General features: G+C 47.1%; 1 pseudogene; it reads right to left on the bottom strand.

The window, feature by feature from the left end:
- Positions 1-16734: 16734 nt before the first annotated feature.
- On the bottom strand, positions 16735-17539 carry LOC124238695 (40S ribosomal protein S4, X isoform-like; annotated as a pseudogene).
- Positions 17540-20892: the final 3353 nt, after the last annotated feature.

Raw genomic sequence — 20892 nt, 5'->3', positions numbered from 1 at the left:
TCATTGGATTAAGCAGCAGCCTTGGACGCGGGTTCTGATCTTCCCTGGGCTTTTATTAAAGCTCTGAGCAGCTTTGGCAATAACAGAGCGGATGGGCTGTTTGTTTAAAGAGTGTTTACCAAAGAAAGGGGCCGGCGGGGCGCGCTGCTTGATAAACACGGACCCATCTCCTTGGGAGAAGTTGCTAGGAATCGCCTGCCCGCAGAGCGGCTGGAGAGAGCGTCCCGTCAGCCGAGACAGCAGCCCGGGGCTTCGGCTTTCCTGGCCCATAGTTAATCGCCGCCTCAAAGCCTGCCCTGGGCGCGGGCCGTGCTTGCCAGAGGAACACCTAGCCCTGAGTGGCCGGCGTTTGCCCTCTCAGGGACTGCGTCGGGGTCCGAGTGGGTAAACCTGTCAGCTTCCTGCGACCCTTGGTTCTTCTAAGCCAGACCAGGAGACGACTTACCCCTGGGACGGAGGCTGCAGCCAGGGCGTTTAATGAGCCACTTGGCGGAAGCTGAGTCAAGGAGGCGGTGACCCTGTAGCTTCCAGTCCCACGCTAAGGCTTTTGGCGAACCTCCGTAGATCTCCTGCTGGGTTTGGCGGCTTTTTTAGGGGGTGGGAGGTTAGCCCAGGCTCCACTCTGGAGTGGAAGCTGTGGGAGGGCAGGCTTGCCCACAGATTTCTAAGATCCCATCTCCCTCCCTTCTCCCTCCGCAAGCCACGCTGGTTGGCCGACCCTGATCGGAGGCCTGACTCAAGTTCTCTCAGACAAGATCAGAGACCCTGGGCAGAAGGCTTTGCGAGGAGGCAGGAGGGGTTAAAACAGAGTTTCCACTGGGACCTCTTTACATTCCATTGTCCTCCCCTCCTTTGTTTTTGGATCTTGGGCAGTTAACATTTAAGCGCTTTCCATTTGTCAAAAGCGCTTTTCACATATTAACTCATTTAATTATCACCACACTCTTACGAGATAGCTTCTACCATTATCTCCATTTTACTAAGGGGTGAACTGGGCTGTGTGACGAACACGTTTTCTAAGTAGCAGGCCGGAGTCCAGTCCTGCGCTGCCCAGATCCTGAGCGCAGGATCTCAGCCGCTCGGCCCAGTTGCCCCAGAAGGTCGGCCTCAAAGAGGAGTGTGTACGGTGACGGCCCTGGTGCCTCCCTGGTACGGAGCTGCCCTCCGTATAAGGGGCACCCGTGGGGATAGATCTGCGTTGGTATTGACCAAACAGGCAGGACCCTGGCCCTCTTGATCGGGAGAAGACTGGGGCTCGCGCGATGGCAGCCGGGCTTGCAGAGGCAGTCTGGAGCGAGCTGGCCTATACCCCTACCACTCACGACCTCGTCTCGGGGCCTCTCCCAGGCAGGTCCTAACCCCCTCTGGGCGGGTGAGCTTCGTGGAGGGCTGCTGGGATCGCCACTTCCAACCCGCGAACTTCTGCTTTCTCAGGTTCCGCCCTGGCTGCCCGCTCGCCCCGGGACTCCGCAGGCGAGAGACTCCCACCCCGAGACAGCCCCCTCCATTCCGCAGCCCGGGCAGGAGTATCAGGCGAAGGGGCATGTAAGGGCGGCCTGGAGCTGCTGCGAGGGCCGCGGGGGCGCGGCAAGACAGCTGGGGTGCACGCTCGGCAGGAGCGCGGGTCTCCAAGGCGGCTGCAGTGCGACGCCGGGCTGGGTCCCGGCTCCTCCCCGCCTTCCCCCCGCCCGGGCCCAGCCGCCGGAGGAGGAGCCAGTTGTTCGCCGCCGCCGGCGCGAACCTGGGGATGCGTGTTCCCTGCGGTTTCCAAAAGGGCTCGAAGAAGGAAAGAAGCCAGGAGACAGGAATGAGGGGAAGGAGGGGAAAAACCTTAAAAGGTTGAAGTCTCCGCAGCGACTGTTTGCGCTTGGCCTTCGCCTGCGTGACCCTTCCCCCATCCTTCCAAGCTTCTCATCCCTGCTGACTGTCCAGGTCACCTGGGGGCGGGAGCGGTGCTTTGGAAGAGTTGATTACCCCCACTCAGGTGCATGGGCCAGGGAGTGGTGAGGGCCGGGCCACGTCTGAATGTGTAACGGAGAGAGATCTGCTGGCAGAACTGCAGGAGGCTCCAGGGGCCTGTGAAGTGACCAGCCAGGAAAGCGCTCAGTCGGGGGCCACTGCCTCTCTGACCAGCAGGCTGTCCTGAGAGAGACCACGTGAAAGTAAGGTCCATTCAGGAACGCCCCTGTCAGCTTCTCCAGCCCCCCAACTCCTATTCACCCTCGGGGCCACCTCCTGGACAGCCTTCCTTGATTTCCTCCCTCTCCCGCTCAGAGACTCCCACATTCTCCTTGCATCTGATTGAATGTTGGTGGCCAGAGAGGGCAAGCTTGGGTTTCAGCTCTGGATCTCCAGAACCAGGTGCAGAATAGAGACTGAATAAATGCTTGTTGATTGAACAAAGGAATAAATGATGGGGACTGAGGAGAGGCCAAAGGCTCCTGAAGCGCCCGGGGCTGCTGATGGGGGAGCAAGCCAGGATGCTGCCAGCAAAGGTTTGATTCCGGGGGGAGAAAAGCCCGGCCAGGAAACACCTGCCTTAACTGCCACCCTTAGTCAGAAGGCGAGGGATGGAGGGGCTCCCCAGAGGCAGTGACTTGGCTCAGGGTCTGGTTGGGCATAGTTCCCAGCTGGGGTGCTGTGCAGGGAGGCAGGGATGTTGAAGGGACTGGGGCAGAGGGGCACTGAGTTCTCCCCTCGGCCACGTTGTCCCCACATCCATAGTCTGGAGCCCAGAACTCTCTGCAGACTCAGATTCACCAAGAAACTGCCCCCTTCCCCGCAGGTGAAAAGAAATAGCCCAGAGGCTGCCCCATGGGGTCTGTAGAGGAGAGAAAATGGGATGAGGGAGCGAAGGGCAGAGGTTTCCTAGGGATTTGACCAGATCTCCAAACAGAGAAACGAGCTCCAGGCAGTAGAGTTGAGGGACCCAGACCCAGAGAGGCCCCCAGGACGGTGACAGAATAGTGCCTGTGACAGACTGATGATGGAGGCAGCCTGGAGGTCGTCGGGGACAGCATCAGGCTCAGGGGTAGCAAGGCCCAAGGTAGGTCCCGGCCTGGGGATAAGGCCAGAGGAAGCTGAAGTCTGAAGATGCAGCCTCTTAGGCAGTGGGCTCCATGTCTTGTGGGGAGTAGCTCCAAGTACAAGGGGTGGGGGGGGGGGGGGGGGTGGGGGTAGGGGGGGGGGGGAGAGGCGGGCAGGGCCTAGTTAATCGCAAGCCTGGGCGCTGCAGGGAAATCTTGCAGATTCGGGTTCTAACTGGCCTCCTCTCCACAAAGGGCCCTCCTCCCCTCTCACTGCGGCCACAGCCCCAAAGCGAGAGACTGCAGAGCCTTGTGGTTTGAATCCCCGCTCTGTTGCTCATCCGTCACCGCAAGCAAGTTACTGGTCCTTTTTGTTCCTCAATTTCCTCATCTGTGAAACAGGGATAGTCCTACTGTGATAGATTGTTGGGAAGATTGAGTTAATATGTGTACAGCTCACACTAGGCCCTGGCATAGGCTAAGTTCTGCGTGTTAATCCTTCTGGTCAGTAGGAAGGAGTGGGGAGTCTGGGGACCCGGCCTTCCTCACTCCCTCTCTTGCCCCCCTCACCCTCTCTGGCCCACTGCTCTCTGAGCCTCCAAGGCCAAGACCAGGCCACCAAACACTCTGCCCCAGAGCCACGCTTGGTTGAGGCCTGGCATCAAGGGAGGAGGATCGCCTAGGGGCATGTCAGGCGGCAGGAAGGGCAGAGTGGGAGGTGCCAGGTGCAGCCTGCACTGCTTCCAAAAGAGCAAAAAAGAAGGAAACAACCTTATTTTGAGCACTTACTATATCCTAGGCACCGTGCTAGGCATGAGGAAACCAAAGGGAGAACAAGGGGAAAAAGTCTCTTCCTTCATTTAATCCTCACAAGGATCTTAAGAGTTGCCCACCTGAATTATGTATTATTATTCCTATTGTATAGCTGAGAAACCAGAAGCTGAGAGTGGCTAGGCAACTTGCCCAGGGTTACACAACTAAGACATCCAGAGCCAAGATTAGAACTCAGATGAGGTGAATCGGTCCCTAGACTCAGGGTCCTCAGAGTCCTGCCTCCCCTTGCCCCACCCCACCTCCAGCAGGTCCCTGGAAATCCTCCTGACATTTTGTTGGTGGTGACCTGGAAGACCCAAAGGGTCAGGGAGCCCAAGAGAGCTCAGCAGGCCACATCTATCTCCCTTACCAACACTCTCCACATCCCATCGTCTAAAACTAAAGCAGCGGTATGGGATGTCGTGCTCTTCCTGGTCGGAGCTCAGGTAATCTATTAACCGCTCTGCATCTCACTATTCTCATCTGTAAAATGGGTATAAGAGAACTTGTTCATTTGGGTTGTTGGGAGGCTCGCTGGAGAAAATACAGCCTTATTTTACAGTTTGCTTGGCACGCAGTCAGCGTTCAGTGAATGATAGCCGTTGCAGTTAAATTTTCTGTCATCCTTGGCTGGCTGTCAGGAGAAAGCTTGGGCTTAGCCAAATTCAAGTGTGTGAGTCCTTTACGTCTGCTTCCGGTCTGAGCCTCGGTTGCCGCTTTTGAAATTTGTGGGCAGGACTGGGGCTGCGCTGGGTGACTGCACAGGGCAGGTGGGTGCGCGGACCCAGCCAGCTACAGGGGCTTGCGCCTGCCGGAGCTGGCAACGACTGCTTGACGGGCGGTCGTCGCAGCAAACGGAGTGACTCCGGTCCGAGGGGGCGGCGGGCAGGCTGGGAATAGCGCTGTTCACCCAGTCCCGGAAACATCCTGGGAGACCCGCAGAAGCGGACCGTGACGGCCTGTCCTTGGGGACGCCCAACGCGAGCAATCCATGGGGACTGGTGGGAGGTGCGGAGGATTCCAGGTGAGGCAGAGCGGCTGACCCAGGGGACTGGGGCCGCCGGCTGCGCCAGGCAAGTGATGGCTTAAGCTTCTGGAATCATCTGTTGAAACCTTAGTTTCCCAGCATGCAGAAGGGCCCTCTGTATCTGCCCTCCTTAGGAGACTCCGGAAGCCTGCAGTCATGCTTGCCCCTGGTTGGTCTTACCCAAGTCCTACCTCCAGGTGTCTTAGTAGCTTGTTGGCGCTTATCATTTGAGATTGAACCCAGATGAAGTGTGCATTGGAAACTTTCACACTTTGAAAGCTGAAAAGTGGTGGACCTCACTTGTGGTCCTGGAGTCCCGGGTGGGTGACCAGCAGCAATCTTGACCTCTGTCTGCCCTCCACGTGCTACGCAAAACTGAGCTCTGCCCCGCGTGTGCGGTTTCTGGGGGCTTAGAGGACAGGGGCGGCTGAAGAGTGGGGAAAGGTTAGAGGCCCAGACCCTCAGGGACTCGGCCCTAAAAGAAACTAGGTGTCCTGCCGAGAGTCCTCTATTCCCCAACTGGAACGCAAGGGTCAGGATGCGGGAGCCGGGTCCCGCTACGGAGACTCACATTGTCGCGGGGACGGCGGCCGCGCCCGGCGCGCGCAGAGCCCTGGCTGGGTGCCTCTCGTCTCTCCAGGCCGGCCGAGCTGGGCCCGCCGCGGCCTCGCAGGCTGGGAAGGGGAACAAGACCGCGGGCCCCACCCTGGTGCTCCTGAGGCGAGGGAGGTCCGCCTCTGCTGGGTTCTACAAGTTTCCAGACTCGCGGCACCGAGGGCTTCCCTTCCTTCGCATAACTCTGTCCCTGGGCATTAGTGGCGTGTAGGGCCAAAGGATTATTTATTTTTTTTTAAGAGAAAAAGGAAAAGAAACATTGGTTTTTGACCCGATAGTCACTCCTGGTCCTACGTCCATCTTTGGTTCCGCCTCCCTTTTTCTTTGAAGGAACAGAAGCCAAAGAAGGTCACAGACGCGCTCCTATCCCGTGAACCAAAGGATGCCAAGGTTGGGTCGGCAGCCGCGTTGAGAGCGGTCCGGGACCCACAGACTTTGGACGTTGCGCCTTTAGCAACTGAGTCACTTGCGTAGCGAGGGTCGGGGAAGTCCGGTGATGGCCAGACGCGCAGAGCGGGGACACGGCGGCGGCAGCAGCCCCGGCACGGCCGGAAAGGAGCCCTGGGGCAGGGCGGGCCCCGCGGCAGCGCCCGCAACATTTTCCCAGCCCTAGACGTGCCAACCTTTGGACTCGCAGGCCTGCTATCCAGGAACTGCGATTGGCGGCTGGAAAAGCTTTCTCGTGGATGCCCGGAAACATCCGGAAATATCCTGAAAAGTGTCGGCTCCCGTGACACTGCTCTAGGGAGAGCGGGGCCTCACCTTTTCCAAGGGCCGGGACGCTGGAGGGGCTTTTCTACAACGTGCCCCCGGCGTTGATGGGGGCATGTTTCTTCTGGGCGGGTCTGGACTTCACACAGCCCAGAGGGCCCCGGTTGTTGCCGGCGAGCACATGCGCCCACGCGAGCCCCCCACCGCGAGGCAACCGGTCAGCGGAAGCTCGCGACACGCACCTTTTCCGTCTAGCTCCTTTTCTAAGTTCATCAGTAAACGAGGACTTAGACTATGGAAGCTCAAGTCCCTGTGAGAGCGCCGGCCCCTGGGGCGCGCAACACCACCCACTGCGTCCTCCTCCCTCAGCCTTCTGCCCCACCATTAGTGGCTGCGTTGAGGTCCTTGCACCCAGTCCAGGCAGGCACTAAGGAAAGCTCTAGTGAAACAGCGTGGGCCTGACAGTAGCCCCGGGGGACCCCTTAGCCAAGTCTGCAGCCCCCACCTCCACCTGCTTCATTTATTTGCTGTGCGACCTTGGGCAAGTTACTTAACCTTTCTCAGCGTCCTTCTCTGTATAATGAGGTTAAATAATAGTGCTACCTCAAAGAGGAGTCTAAGGATTTTACGAGTTATTTCATGTCACACACAAGTTAAGGCAACATTGGCCACCTCCACCTTCCAGACAGCCATTTCAAATGGCAAAGAAAAGCAATGAACAAATTTCTCTTTGCAAATTTCATTTTGCCCAGTGAAAATAATGCAGGCTTAGAAGTGAGCTGTCTTCTGGTCTCTGGCACTCTTTAAGGGCAAATCCACTAAACTCTCTGATTCTTAATTTCCTCATTGTAAGATGGGGATGACGCTAATAATGCCTTCTTTAAAGGATCTTTGTGAAAGTTAAAGGAAATAATATATGTGAAGCATTTTGCACTGGCAGCCCAGAAGGATAGATCCAATAATTCACTAAAAATAGCAATGACAATAACTCCCAAACAAAATCTAAGCAAAGCAAAAGGACAGACGTTTCCACTGCAGAATGACGAGGGTACATTCTCATTCCGGTTGCCAGGTCAACACAAGAGAAAGTTCAACCCAGACAGGCAGCTTAGCATGAGTTTCAGGGAGGGGATTCAGGACTCTCAGTTCTGAGAAGGAACAGCCGTGCCCAATTTGCTACTTTAAAACTCAAGACATATCTCCATCAAGCCCAAGGATATTTTTCTGTAAACACATCTCAGTTTCTCCAGTATCAATGAGAGAAATTGTCATGCATTAGAGGAGGGCTGCAGATGAAACATAGTCAAAGCTTGATATAACTGCAGAGTTACTCCAAATATGCTGAAGTGTACTTTTAAAATAGGGAGAAAACTCAGGACCATTTTTTCTCATGCTATCATCTATAGAAGTGAATATTTGTATAGCTTCTCATTTTAATATCTCTTTGCCTCTCATATATGTGTATCTATTTTACATATATATATGTGCAAATTTCCATTTTGTTTTCCATTTTGTGTGAGGGGGTTTTAACTTAACCAGATCATTGAACTTTTTTTATTCATAGTTTCCATTCAAAATTAGAGATAACAAAGGTTTTTCTTTCTCTATTCTTTGCATAAAACCCCCCAGTTTGTCCAAAAAATAGAATTTATCACCTCCAGTTAATTTTGTAAAATCTATTCGGTTATTGTTTGGATTGTGCTTTCCATCTTCTTAAAAAGATGAACCAATCAATTATAGTAGCCATATGGCTTGATCATAACAGCTAATTTCCATTTCATAAAGTAATTGTTGTTGAAACACTGACAATTTATTAGTCAAGGTGTTTAAGAAAGTTCTATTTCTGTCTTCTTAAAATGGTGATTAAAATAACCATAAAAACTCAATTCATTAGACTATTAGCTTTTGTGGTTTTGGGTTCTGTGGCTCCTCAGCATTAAATATGTCCAAGGAGAATCTTCCGCTTGCTCTGCGGTCCTGGAACTCACACATGGACTATCCAGAGCAGCTTTGTTTTCTTTGCTGGACACAGGCTTTCAACAAGGAGAATTTGTAATGGGAGGGGCTCACAGGGTTACTCAGTTATGTTGGATCGGACATGAGTGCTGGCTGGAAAGGCTGGGCAGCCACACATCACTGCAAACAAACCTGTCATCCTTCAGTGATCTTAATGGTTTGTCCAGTAAATGTACTCCTTCATGGAAATGGCAGTATTTAACCAGTCAACAGATGTTCCCCACTCTCCTCAGAATGAGAAAGCTGTGGTTTATGGTTGGCTTTAAGCCCTGAGTTTCTTATTTCCCTAACTATTTTCCAGACTCACTCTGGGTTTTGCCCCCACCCATCTGAGTTTTGGTTCCACTGTGGCCTTACTCTTGGTTTAGGGAGAAAATGCTCCTGACACTGTAATACACATCTTATGCGCCTCTACAAATATTCACATATAATACATTAAAACAACTGTGGAACATAACACTAAACATGCTGTACTTAAGGTTATTTGGCCTTAATGCAGTTGGACTTTAATTGAGGGTATGGTTTCAGCGAACTGCTCTATATATCCCTTAGTTTAAAATACAAGAAACCCACCACGTCAGCCTATCTCCTAGAAGATGGATTTAAATGCCAGATGGATGGCTGGCCTATTAATAGGCAAAAAGTTTTGACTTTAAGTTGGTTTCGGAAATGTGAAATCTTTGTGTAAGCCAGCCCTCTCTCAATTAACTAGAATTTAAAAACATTTACATTAAGGTCATACATTTCCTGAGAGTCATTTATCTACATTATTGATGATATTTTCTGATAAAGACGTCCCATTTAGGTATTCTACATTGAAAGTATTTGTTAGGAGTTTGAGTAGGATTTGCAGATCCTAGCACTTAAGGAGAGATATTTATCTTCAGGTCCTTCCATCATCATTGCTTGGTTATTGGACCACAGATGGGTGGATGGGCTTAGCATTAAGCCTCTGCTCTCAGAACAATGAACTTGCTGCCACTTTATCAAGAGAACCAAGACCCGTTTCCCAGAGGTCTGCCACATGTGGTACAATAACAATAAGTAATCCAACAACTAAGTTGAGAGTGGTTAACAGTGCCTTGTGATAAATAGTAGGCACTCAATAATGATTTGTAAATGGTTGGATATCTTAGATCTTTCATTTTTCCATGTTATTATTTCTTTAATAAATGTCGTTGAAATATAACACCCACAAAGAAAATTTATTAATCTATTCTTCTATTGTTTGACATTTAGATGGTACCCAGTTTTTAGTTATTTTGAATAATGCTGCTATGAACATTCCTGTGTATGTTTTTTGGTGCACATATGTGTGCTTTTCTGGTGGATATAATATCTAGGGTTGGAATTGCTGGGTTATCTTAGGGTTATCATGTATTAGTATCGATTTCACTTCCTGATAAGGATTATATAATAACCTTCCAATGGCATCCCATCTAACTCAGAATAAAAGTTAAACAGCCTTACAATTACTTACAAAGCCCTAAACAATTTGCTCCTCACGCTACTCTCTTTCTCACTGCCTCCATTGCAGCTATAGTTACCTCCATGCTGTTCCTAGAACGTACGAGGCCTGCTCCCTCTTAGGGCCTTAGCCCTGCCTCTTCTCTCTGCCTGGCGGTTCTTCCACCAAATATTTGCAAGGTCCCTCTCTCACCTCCTTCACTTGACTCAGATGTCACCTTCTCTGTAAGGCCCTCTCTCACCAGTCAATTAAAGTTGTAACCCTTTCCTATTACTCTATTACTCTCCCTGCCACCCTTCTTTGCTCTATAGTTTTCCATAGCACTGATCAGTATCTGACATGCTACATGTTTCCATTTGTTTGTTTTTGGGCTCTTCCCACTGTAATATAAACTCTATGAAGCCAGGAATTTTTGTCTCTGTGGTTCGCCCTGCCCCCAACTGCTATATCAATAACTTGCTAGTCCTAGAACAGTGCTTGACAAATAAATAGATGCTCAATAAATAGTTGCTGGATGAATAAATCAATAGATGAGAAGAGGAGGCCATGATAGTGAAAGCAGAAAGGTGCTGCAAAAGAGTCAGAAGACCTGGCTCTTGGTTCCTGCTGTGGTTTCAATAGACTCTGTGACCTTGGGCAAGTCACTGCCAGCTCTCTTGTTTGTCAAATGGGGATAATCAACCCTGCCTCCATCTAGGACTATTAAGTGGATCAAGTGAGATAATATGGGTGAAAATGCTTTCTAAAGTTTAAAGTCTTTATCAAAATAGATATTCCCATATGGCATATAAGAGGCCCCCAGGAAAAATGAGTTAAAAATGATAAAACAAATAAGGAATGTACATGAAAGCCCAGCTTTCTTTTCCCTCTTGTGTCTTAGAAAGGTTGGTGCATGTCATGGTTCAACCGCCTCTTACTCATGCACCTAATTGATGTGTTTTTCTTCTCAGTAGAGACTGGAGCTTGAGGGCTCCTGCAGGCGTGTGAGGTCTCAAGTCTGCATTCCTAGGTAGGGCTGAGGGTTCTAAAGGAAGTCAGGGTTCAGCTTGAATGATGGGAGCAGTAATAAGTTTGTACATTTATTGAGTGCTCACCATATGCCAGGCAAATGGTGCTTTGCATCTATTAGCTCATTTATCATCATAACGTCCCTTTGAGGTACTGTTACTACTCTGTTTTACAGGTAGGGAAAATGAAGCAGAAAGAGGTTAAGTAACTTCACTAAGCTTGACAGGTAGGGCCAGGATTAGAATTCAAGCAGTCAGGTTCAGGGCTCTAGTAGATAACCACTCTGCTATGCTGCCTTCTGGGTGGTCCCGCTATATTGTAGAATAGCACAAGCCGAGTCCATTCCCGACACAAGCTTACACAAGAGGCCAGGCCTAAGTGGGTGCTCTCCGAGGCTGCTGGTGAGAGTGATGCTGTTGTAAAGATCTTGCCGCTTCTCAGTACTGCCTTATACTATGTAATTACTTGAATTGGAAAGACAGCCACATATGAAACTGAAAATAAAAACCATTCGAAGCACAGTAAATGCTTTTCAAAGCTATTTGTCAGTGGGCTAAGTACTTTTTGATTGGTAGGAAAAATCATCATCAAAAATGATAATAACTGCAATGGATTGAAACACACCAAATATGTTTAAACACGGGAGTTTATCTTAGTGATACCAAAAAGAGCCCCAAACCAATTGCTCATCATTGGAGAATGCTAGAGAACTCTTTGTTGAAAAAATTGGTAAATAGGGGCTGGCCCTGTGGCCGAGTGGTTATGTTCGCGTGCTCCGCTGCAGGCTGCCCAGTGTTTCGTTGGTTCGAATCCTGGGTGTGGACAGGGCACTGCTCATCAAACCACGCTCAGGCAGCGTCCCACATGCCACAACTAGAAGGACCCACAACGAAGAATATACAACTATGTACTGGGGGGCTTTGGAGAGAAAAAGGAAAAAATAAAATCTTTAAAAAAAATTGGTAAATAAAGAGAAAGAATTAAGAGCTGATTCTATCTTTCTTATATGAATTGTACTGTGCGGTAACCAATTAGTAAATGAAGAAAGTTTCTTTTTATAGAAATATTTCAACACATAAATGAAGACGGAATAGAACTGGAATATCCCCATTTTGGAGCCCAATATGAATTAACGATCTAGGCATTGATCATCACAGTGCTGACACAAAAAGGAGAGAGAAGGAACACCACGGACCTCCTGGTGGAGGAACACGGTACCAGGGGTCAGGTAGTTTTGCTAAAATATTTGAACCTGAATATGAGTGATTATGAGTTGATAATCACTGAAGCTGGGTGGTGGGTACATTTAATGCTTTAGTAAATGTATGAGATTCTCCATAATAATAGAGCATTCCAAAGTGTTAGCAGATACCAACAAAGGCATTGTGTTTGCTTTACTTCTCATATGGCTAAAATGAAAAGACTAGACAACATCTACATGGGTGAGGGTATGAAGCAATTGGAAATGAAATCTTACACATTGCTGGTGAGAGTGTGAAATCATATAACCACTTTGGAAAATGGTTTTGCAGTTCTTTGTAAGGCCACCTACCCTGTGACCCAGCAATCTCACTTCCAGATATTTACCCAAGAGAAGTGAAACATATGTCCATAAACAGATGTAAACAAGAATGCCTATAGCAGCTTTATTCACGATAGTCAGAAATGAGAAATAACCCAAATACCCATCGATAGGAGAATGGATAAACAAATTGAGCTATGTTCATAAAATGGAATGCTACTCAGCGATACAGAGGAAAAGACCGCTGATAAAGCAGCAGCATGGTTGGATCCCACAGATGTGGTGCTAAGAGACATCATGGAGTCAGACACAGAAGAGTCTACACGGCAGTTTTTGTTTTATATGAAGTGCTTAAACTAGTAAAACTAATCAGTGGTGATAGAAATCAGAACAGCAGTTGCCTCTGGCAGGGGGCTTTGACTGAGAAGGGCAACAGAGATCTTTACTGGTGTGGTGGTTACATGGGTGTATATGTTTGTCAAAATTCATGGATCAGTGCACTGAATATCTGTACATTTCACTGTATTATTATTATACCTCCATTAAAAAATATCAGATAAAAATGAAATCACCTCTTGCCTGGTGGGAGGCAGAGAGGCAGAGCTATCTATTGTTCTAGCACAGCTGGTAAGGCAGCCTCGGCCTGGTAAGATCTCAGGGGAGAAGAGTCCTCCATGACTAGATCTCAGTCTCAAAAGTTTTCTTTCCCAGGGACTAGCCCAGTGGTGTAGTGGTTAACATTGCACACTCTGCTTCGGTGGCCCAGGGGTTTGAGGGTTCAGATCCCAGGTGTGGACCTACACACCACTCATCAGCCATGCTGTGGTGGTGACCCACATACAAAATAGAGGAAGATTGGCACAGATGTTAGCTCAGGGTCAATCTTCCTCACGAAAAATAAAACCTTTCCTGGACTAATTGGTTAAGTAGGCCCCAAAGAAACAGTCATTTAACAGTTTAGTTAAGTTCTAGCTGAAGGTCAAAGGGGCAAGTGATTTTTTAGCCATCTCTCAGATCAGCAGAAACCAGACAACATGAAACATAAACACTAAAGGCATGGGGCTGAGAACCGGAGGCCTGGGCATTCAGCTCAGCTGGGCTGGTATCTAGCTAGTGTTTGTCTCACCGTGGGCAGAGCACTTCACTTTTCGAGACTTCAGTTTCTTCTCCAAATGAAGGACCTGTACAGAACAGTCTCTGGGGCATCTGTCAGAGGTAAGATTCTGAGACTCTACATAGCTTCATCTCTTCTACAGAGCCTTCCGTGGAGTGGTCCAGAAATTCCCAAGATGATCTCAATATCTTTTTCTCCAGGTCTGTTTCTCTTCCTACGTGTTTGCTCAGTTTCTCAGCACCACCATCACGCATTCATTCATTCAGCAGATACTTAATGAGCATATTGTAGGTTCCAGTGACTGCTCCAGGTAGTGCTGATGCAGCAGTGAACCAAAGAGATGAAATCTCTGCCCTGAAGAACCTCATCCATTCTAGTGGGGGAGACAGATGGTAACAGAATTATGTCCTACATGATAAGAGCTACAGAGAAAGACGTTGCAGGGAAGGGGGCTAGGGAATGCTGGTAAGGATGATGTTGTTGTTTTATCAGGGTGGCCAGGAAAGGCCTCACTGGAGAAGTGACACTGTAGGTGAATACCTGGAAGTTGTCCCTAATCCAGCCCTATTTGACAACTCCCACACTCAACCATCTGGTGAACCCTCCAATTTCACTATATGTGAAGTATTTCTCAACTTTATTTCTTCCCCTGACTACCAACACCCGGGTTCAGGCCCCTAGTGTTTCCTCTCTGGATTACTACAACAGTCTGTTCACTACTCCCTGCCTCCTGACTTGTCTCCCTAAATCAGTTTTCTACAAAGCCATGCCAGAGAGAATTATCTGAAAGGTATATCTGACCCTGTCACTCTCCAGCTTAAGACCCAACAATGGCTCACTCCTGCCAACAAAGTAAAGCCCAGATGTCCTAACGAGGCACTTAAGCCTTTTGTGATCTGGCCTCTGGTGACTTCTCCAGCCCCATCTCTCACCTATGCCAGCCTTGACATCTTTGTCCCAGACTAGAATTTTCCCTCCATACACCACACAACACCAGAATGCTGATATCTCCTTTTATATGCTGGTGTAAGTCCTACTTTTATTTTAAGATCCATTTTAGTAATCACTTCCTCCAGATGATTTCCAAATTCTTCACCTTACTCCAGATAGGCTGGGTGCCTCTCTTCAGTGGTCTACGACACCTTGTACACATCTTTTTTATCACTTTATTTGCCACAGTTTTTGGAAATGATCTAAAATGGATCTGTTTCTCCCACTAGACTATAAACTTTCTGAGCATAGGACCATGTCTTCTTCATTTTTGTAATCTCGGCTGCAACCCAACAGTCAATCAATGACTTAGTTTGTGTTGTGATCCTCCCCCTTGCTGATCTTGGTAAGCCAACCGTGATGATTTATAACTTGTGACTGAAAGACAGATATGGGAAATAGTCCCATTTCAAGGCTGATTTCAACTCAAGTCAATTATCAGAGAGCCACAGATTCTCAAACTTGGGAGAAAAATTCCAGGTAATCTAATTCAACTACCATCCAACACTTGGAGACCCTCCTTCAACATTTCTACCAGTTGTAGGGCGCGGGGTCCTTCAAGTACGGTGGAACGGTGATAGGAGTGTGGGGCATCCTTGGCTCACTGGAGGCCTCCTCTTTTCTCTCCTCCTCCGGTTCAGGATGTTATGTGTGAAAATAATGAAGCAGGAAGTTATGTGTATCAGAACATATATGTATTTATATACACATGCACACACACACACAGCGTATGTTTAAATCTGTAAATTGCTTAAGATGATGAACGGCAGGCTATTACCTAAAATGTTAAACATAAGTTAGGGACTGAGATAGTACCCAGAGAGAAAATTATTTGTAATTTGAAGTTCAAACCATCTGTCAAAGCAAGGGACTTAGAGTAAGAAGCAACTGAGTAGGTAGACTCCATAGATGGATGGCAGGGGACAAGGACTCAGCTGCAACTGGCAGTCTGGGCACCAGTCCAGCTCTACAACCAGAAGAGCAGACTAGAAGCCTTGAGTGAGCCATGCCCCACCGCGGAAGCCTTGAGCACCACTGTCGTCTCAGAGTTTTGTGAGGAACACCTGACTTACTTGTCGGGCTGATCCCAGTTGAACTCAGTGCACTCGAGTTGCTTAAGCTTGCATTGTACCTGAGTCAAGAACTCCTCTCCCTATCGTCTTTTTTGCTTGCTGGTCTTGTAGGAAATAGTGGTGTATCTGTGGGTGAGAGGAATAACAAACTCTTAAAGAATCAGAATTCTTTAAATTCTGCCTTTTCCTCTTGTTTTCAGTCTCTAAGTAGTCGGGGGTAAAAATTATCTATTACAAGGGTAAGTATTAAAGTGTTAAGAAGTGGAAAACTGGGGCTGGCTTGGTGGTGTAGTGGTTAAGTTTGCCTACTCCACTTTGGTGGCCTGGGGTTTGCAGGTTCAGATCCTGGGTGTGGATCTACACACTGCTCATCAAGCCATGCTGTGGCAGCACCCCACATACAAAATAGAGAAAGATTGGCACAGATATGAGTGTAGCAACAATCTTCCTCAAGCAAAAAAGGAGGAAGATTGACAACAGATGTTAGCTCAGGGCCAATCTTCCTCACCAAAAAAAAAAAAAAATTGCAAAAAGGAAGTGGAAAACTTACTTTGTTCAGAGGTCATTCGGTCCATCTTAGTATAACCTATTTGGTAGCTATTCCCTTGGGCGAGTTAAAGTCTGTCTTTCTATGGCTTCCAGCCATTGATCCTAGTTCTAGCCCAGGACCACACAGAGGAAATCCACATAATAGTCCTTGAGTATTCTGAGGCAGCTTGCTTGTGTAACCAGCGGTCACAAAACTCATGAATATCATGTGCTTAGCAGAGTGCTGGCCTGTGGTTACACCTCATAAATGTTGGCTATCATTATTAGTTGTATTATCATACTGCCTTTGAGCCATTTCTTTCTTCATAAGCCAAGCCCTTTTAGGAAAGTGTTTTACTGGTATCATAGAATTAACAAAAACAGAGTTTCCCACTTAATTATGCCAACAACTTTATGTGTAAATTGGACACTAGGATGCTAGGCAAATGGAGATGCCCTTCCTTCACCCTCCACCATCTGCTCCTAACATCTATTTAGAGCCAAATCAGTGTTGAAGACTTGGTTCAAGCTGTTTCCTCTTTGAATCTCTTTCCCCTACTCCAAAGAGAACTGACTGCTCCATGTCTTCCCTTGAGCTGAGACCGAATACTGTCTGTATTTTTGATCTCTCCCCACCGCTCCCTCTGTCTACAATGCTGAACCCCTCTTGGTATCTCTAGGGTCAAGCAGAATGCCTGGAACATAAGCACATGATAAATATTTATTGAAGGAATAACATTTTTGAGTATCAGGTTATACCATATTTGTTTATTTACGTCATATTATCTTTAATTAAACACAAAGACTCTTCCAATCATGTCACCTAGAGACCGTTCCACCCACTGCTCTGTTTGGCCGCCAGTCTCCTGTCTCTCTTCAGCAATGATGAGGTGGATATCTTTTCTTTGCGGAAGAGAAATCCATGCTTTGTTGCGTTTGCAAATAACAAAAATCTTGCAGAATCAGGTGGGAAAGCTGTTGCCATTGGAATCTTGCACGTGAACCACATCAAAAGAACCAGGTTGTCTGTCTCTGTTGGTGACCACACTCGTTCCTCCCAGGTTAGCACCTCTGGTCACCATACACAGGTTAGCACTGTTGGACTTTGTGAAGCTGGTGATCTTTCCAGTCTCCAAATCAGTCTGGATGGTGGTGTTCACGTCGATGAGGCAATCAGGGTAGTGGATGGTGTGAGCATCATGGGTCACCAGATGAAGAATTCCTTTCACACCTACAAAGATCTTTCTCACTTTGTGCAACTTGTACAATACCTTGGCCTCCTTGGGTATGATACTATGAACAGCAAGGCCACCCTCACCGTCATAGACCACGTGGAAGTTCTCTACAGGCTTGTCAATGCTGACGACGTCCATGAAACCAGCAGGGTAGGTTATATCAGTTGGGACCTTGCCAATCTTAATGAACCACTGCATGCAGATATTTTTTACTTCATCTCTTGTTAGGGCGTGCTTAAGTCTGTTCCTTAGGAAAATGATGAGGAAGAGACATTCTCTCAGCTTGTGGGCACCGGTAGATGGACAAGGAGCAAACACGCTGGGCCGTTTATCCAGAATCCAATGCTTTGGAGCTGCTACATACTTCAGACGCTACTTGGGACCAAGAGCCATGGCTGCCACTAGGCATGAAAAGAGGACCACTTCTTCCGGTGCACTGATAAAATAGCGGGGTTATACAATTTTTAGAGCTGGATGGAAACTTTAAAGATTCCTCCATGCCTCAGTCCTCCATTTCAATGGTTCTCAACCTTGATTTTTTTTTTTTGAGATTTTATTTTTCCTTTTTCTTTCCAAAGCCCCCTGGCACATAGTTGTATCTTTCAGCTGTGGGTCCTTCCAGTTGTGGCATGTGGGATGCCACCTCAGCATGGCCTGATGAACGGCGCCATGTCCGTGCCCAGGATCCGAACCCGCCAAACCCGGGGCCACGGAAGTGGAGCGCACGAACTCAACCACTCGGCCACGGGGCCAGCTCCCACGACCTTGATTTTATATTGGAAAATATTAGGGAGTTTTTAAAAAAATCCTGAGATCTTTATCCACAAAGATTCTCATGTAATTGGCCTGGGGTGCAGCCTGGGCATCAAGATTTTAGTATCATATTTTAGTTTGCTGGTTCCAGTGTGCAGCTGAAGTATTTCCCTTCTGTGACTGAGGAAACTGACTTCCAGAGAAGTCACGTGTCTTGCCCAGGTTACGTGTTGGGTGGAAATGAACAAAAGACTCAGGTCTCCTGACATCTAACACACTATTCATAGTATATGACTCATACTGTGCATTTTTGCCTCAGACAGAGACATTCCTCTCCGCTGGGGCACTGAGGAGCAGCCCGCAGTTCACAGGCACAGCGAAGCCTACTTGCTTTCCAATTTTAGGACAAAAGACTAGAAAGCAGCTTTCATAATTCTGCTTCTCAAATATCACCAAATAGTAATATTTTTGTGTGGAAAAACATATCACTTTCCTCACTGTCATTTTAGTAAAGGGAATGATCTTACTTTTTATGACTTTCCGCTCCCCCTATGGAACTTAATAAAAATAACTTCATTTTGAAAGAAAATAAAATGCAGTCTGTAAACTTTTTAATTTATGACTGAATTGGCCTTTGTCTGGAGAGGATGTTTACCAGTAACCTAGGATGTAATGTTTAAGGCAGATTGCTGTTGCCTCTGCCCAAGGCGAAGGGAACCACTGTCGTACACCATCCAAACACTTCTTCAAACCTCCTAAAACTTGACGGAGTGGTATTTTGACCGAAACCACTCTGCCAGGTCTGCCTTAGGAACCATCGGATCAGCCCACTTACGAAAGGAGGGGGAGTAGGTTCTGGTTATCTATGGCTGTGTGGCAAATTATCTTGAAACCTGGCAGCTTAAAACAGCAACTATTTTATCATGTCTGTGATTTTGAGGAGCAGGACAGGGCTCAGATGGGTAATTCCTCAGTTCCAGTGTCTTCCTCAGACATTGCTTGAGGTCACTCAGAGGTAAGCAGCTGGAGGTGAGGCTGTTCTGGAGGCCCTAAGACAGCTTCGCTTATGTGTCCGCTCCTGCAGGGGTGGGTGGAAAGTCAGGGTTAGCTGAGTCTGTCAGCCTCCGTGTGGCCTCTCCAGTGGTGGCCTCGAGGTGTTAGGACTCGGACTCCTTCCCCTCCTCTTTCTTTCCCCTTCACTTCCCCTCTCCATCTTCCTCCTCCTCCTCCTTCTTCTCTTTGTTAATATATGACAGAGTTTGCAGATTTTTTCTTGTGGTAAAATATACATAACATAAAATTTACCATTTTCAAGTTTCAGTTCAGTAGCAGTAAGTACGTTCACAATGTAGTACAATCATCTGTCTATTTACAAAATTTTTTCATTGCCTCAAACAGAAACCCTGTACCCTTTAAGCAGTACCTCCCCGTTATCCCTTGCCCCCAGCTCCCAATAACCTCAAATCTACTTTCTGCCTCTATGAATTTGTCTATTCTAGATACATCCTATAAGTCGAATGCTACAATATTCTTTCTTTTGTGTCTGGCTCGGTTCACTTAGCATGATGTCTTCAAGGTTCATCCATGTTGTAGCAAGTGTCAGAACCTCATTCCTTTTTATGGCTGAATGATATTCCATTGTATGCACACCACATTTTGTTTATGTGTTCATCTGTTGATGGACACTTGTGTTGTTTCCATCTTTTGGTTATTGTGAATAATGCTGCCACAAACATGAATATACAAATATCTGTTCAAGTCCCTGCTTTCAATTCCTTTGGATGTATACCTGGAAGTGGAATTGCTGGATCCTATGATAATTCTATGTTTAACTTTTTGAGGAACCACCAAACGGTTTTCCATAGTGGCTGCACCAATTTTACATTCCTACCAGCAACGCGTGGGCGTTCCAATTTCTACACATTTCACCAACATATTTTATTTTGTTTTCTTGATAATAATTATTCTAGTGGGTGTGAAGTGGAGACTCATTGTGGTTTTGATAGGCATTTTCCTAATGACTAGTGATACTGAGTATTTTTGATGTGCTTATTGGCCATTTGCATATCTTCTTTGGAGAAATGTTTATTCAAGTCCATTGCCCATTTCTAAATTGGATTATTTTGTTGTTGTTAAGTTGTATATTTGGACTTCTTACAAGACAGCTCACGGTGTTCAGATAGAAGATTCCAAGAGACCCAGGTGGAAGTTGCAAGACTTCTTATGACTTGGCTTCAGAAGTCCCAGGACCTCAATCTGCTGTATTTTACAGGTCATGCAAGTTACTGAGGTCAGCCCATATTCTATGGGAGGGGTAGCAAAAAAATTGTGGCCATCTTTACTCTACCAGAGTATGGTATTAAAATTAACTAAAGCAATTCAATTGTTTGAATAACAGTAATAATAATGAAGAATGGGGCTACAACTTTGGATTAATACAGTTTCTTTTCTCCTGAGGTCTTGAAGTGCTTTCAGCCATAAAAACCCTCCCCATGGCATTTTTAAACATTTTAGAGATTTTTAATTATGATATAGAGATGAGCACAGTTACTTGAGTTTTAAAATCACTTAGCTGATCTGCTTTATAATGACAGAGTGAGGCAGGAGGCCTGGGTTTCAATCTGGGCTCTGCCATTAGCTGGCTGACTGGCCTCTCTTGGGGGATGAGCTGGATGGCCTCTAACTTCTCCTCCTGCTTGGACACAGTATTGTTTTAAGAAGGAAGATGAATTGATCAAGAATTAGGATGTAGAAAATGTCTAAGCACAGGACAATTTGCTGCCTAGAAATATTCCCATGTGTCATTTATTTACTGGGACAGAGAAATAACTTCAGCTTAAAGGCAATTATTATAATAGGATTAAAAAATAGCATCAGTAAACACATACACACAGTTATGATGAGAGCTGAAGAAAAGTCTTGGAGCATTGAGGCAGAAGGGCAAGAAGATAAGAAACAGAGCAGTTCACAGGTCAGCCAGGTGCAACGGAATG

Source organism: Equus quagga, chromosome 4 (genome assembly GCF_021613505.1).
Source record: "Equus quagga isolate Etosha38 chromosome 4, UCLA_HA_Equagga_1.0, whole genome shotgun sequence".
Lineage (NCBI taxonomy): Eukaryota > Metazoa > Chordata > Mammalia > Perissodactyla > Equidae > Equus > Equus quagga.
The sequence above is the reverse complement of the archived record's forward strand: the minus strand, read 5'-3'. Positions and strand labels throughout refer to the sequence as shown.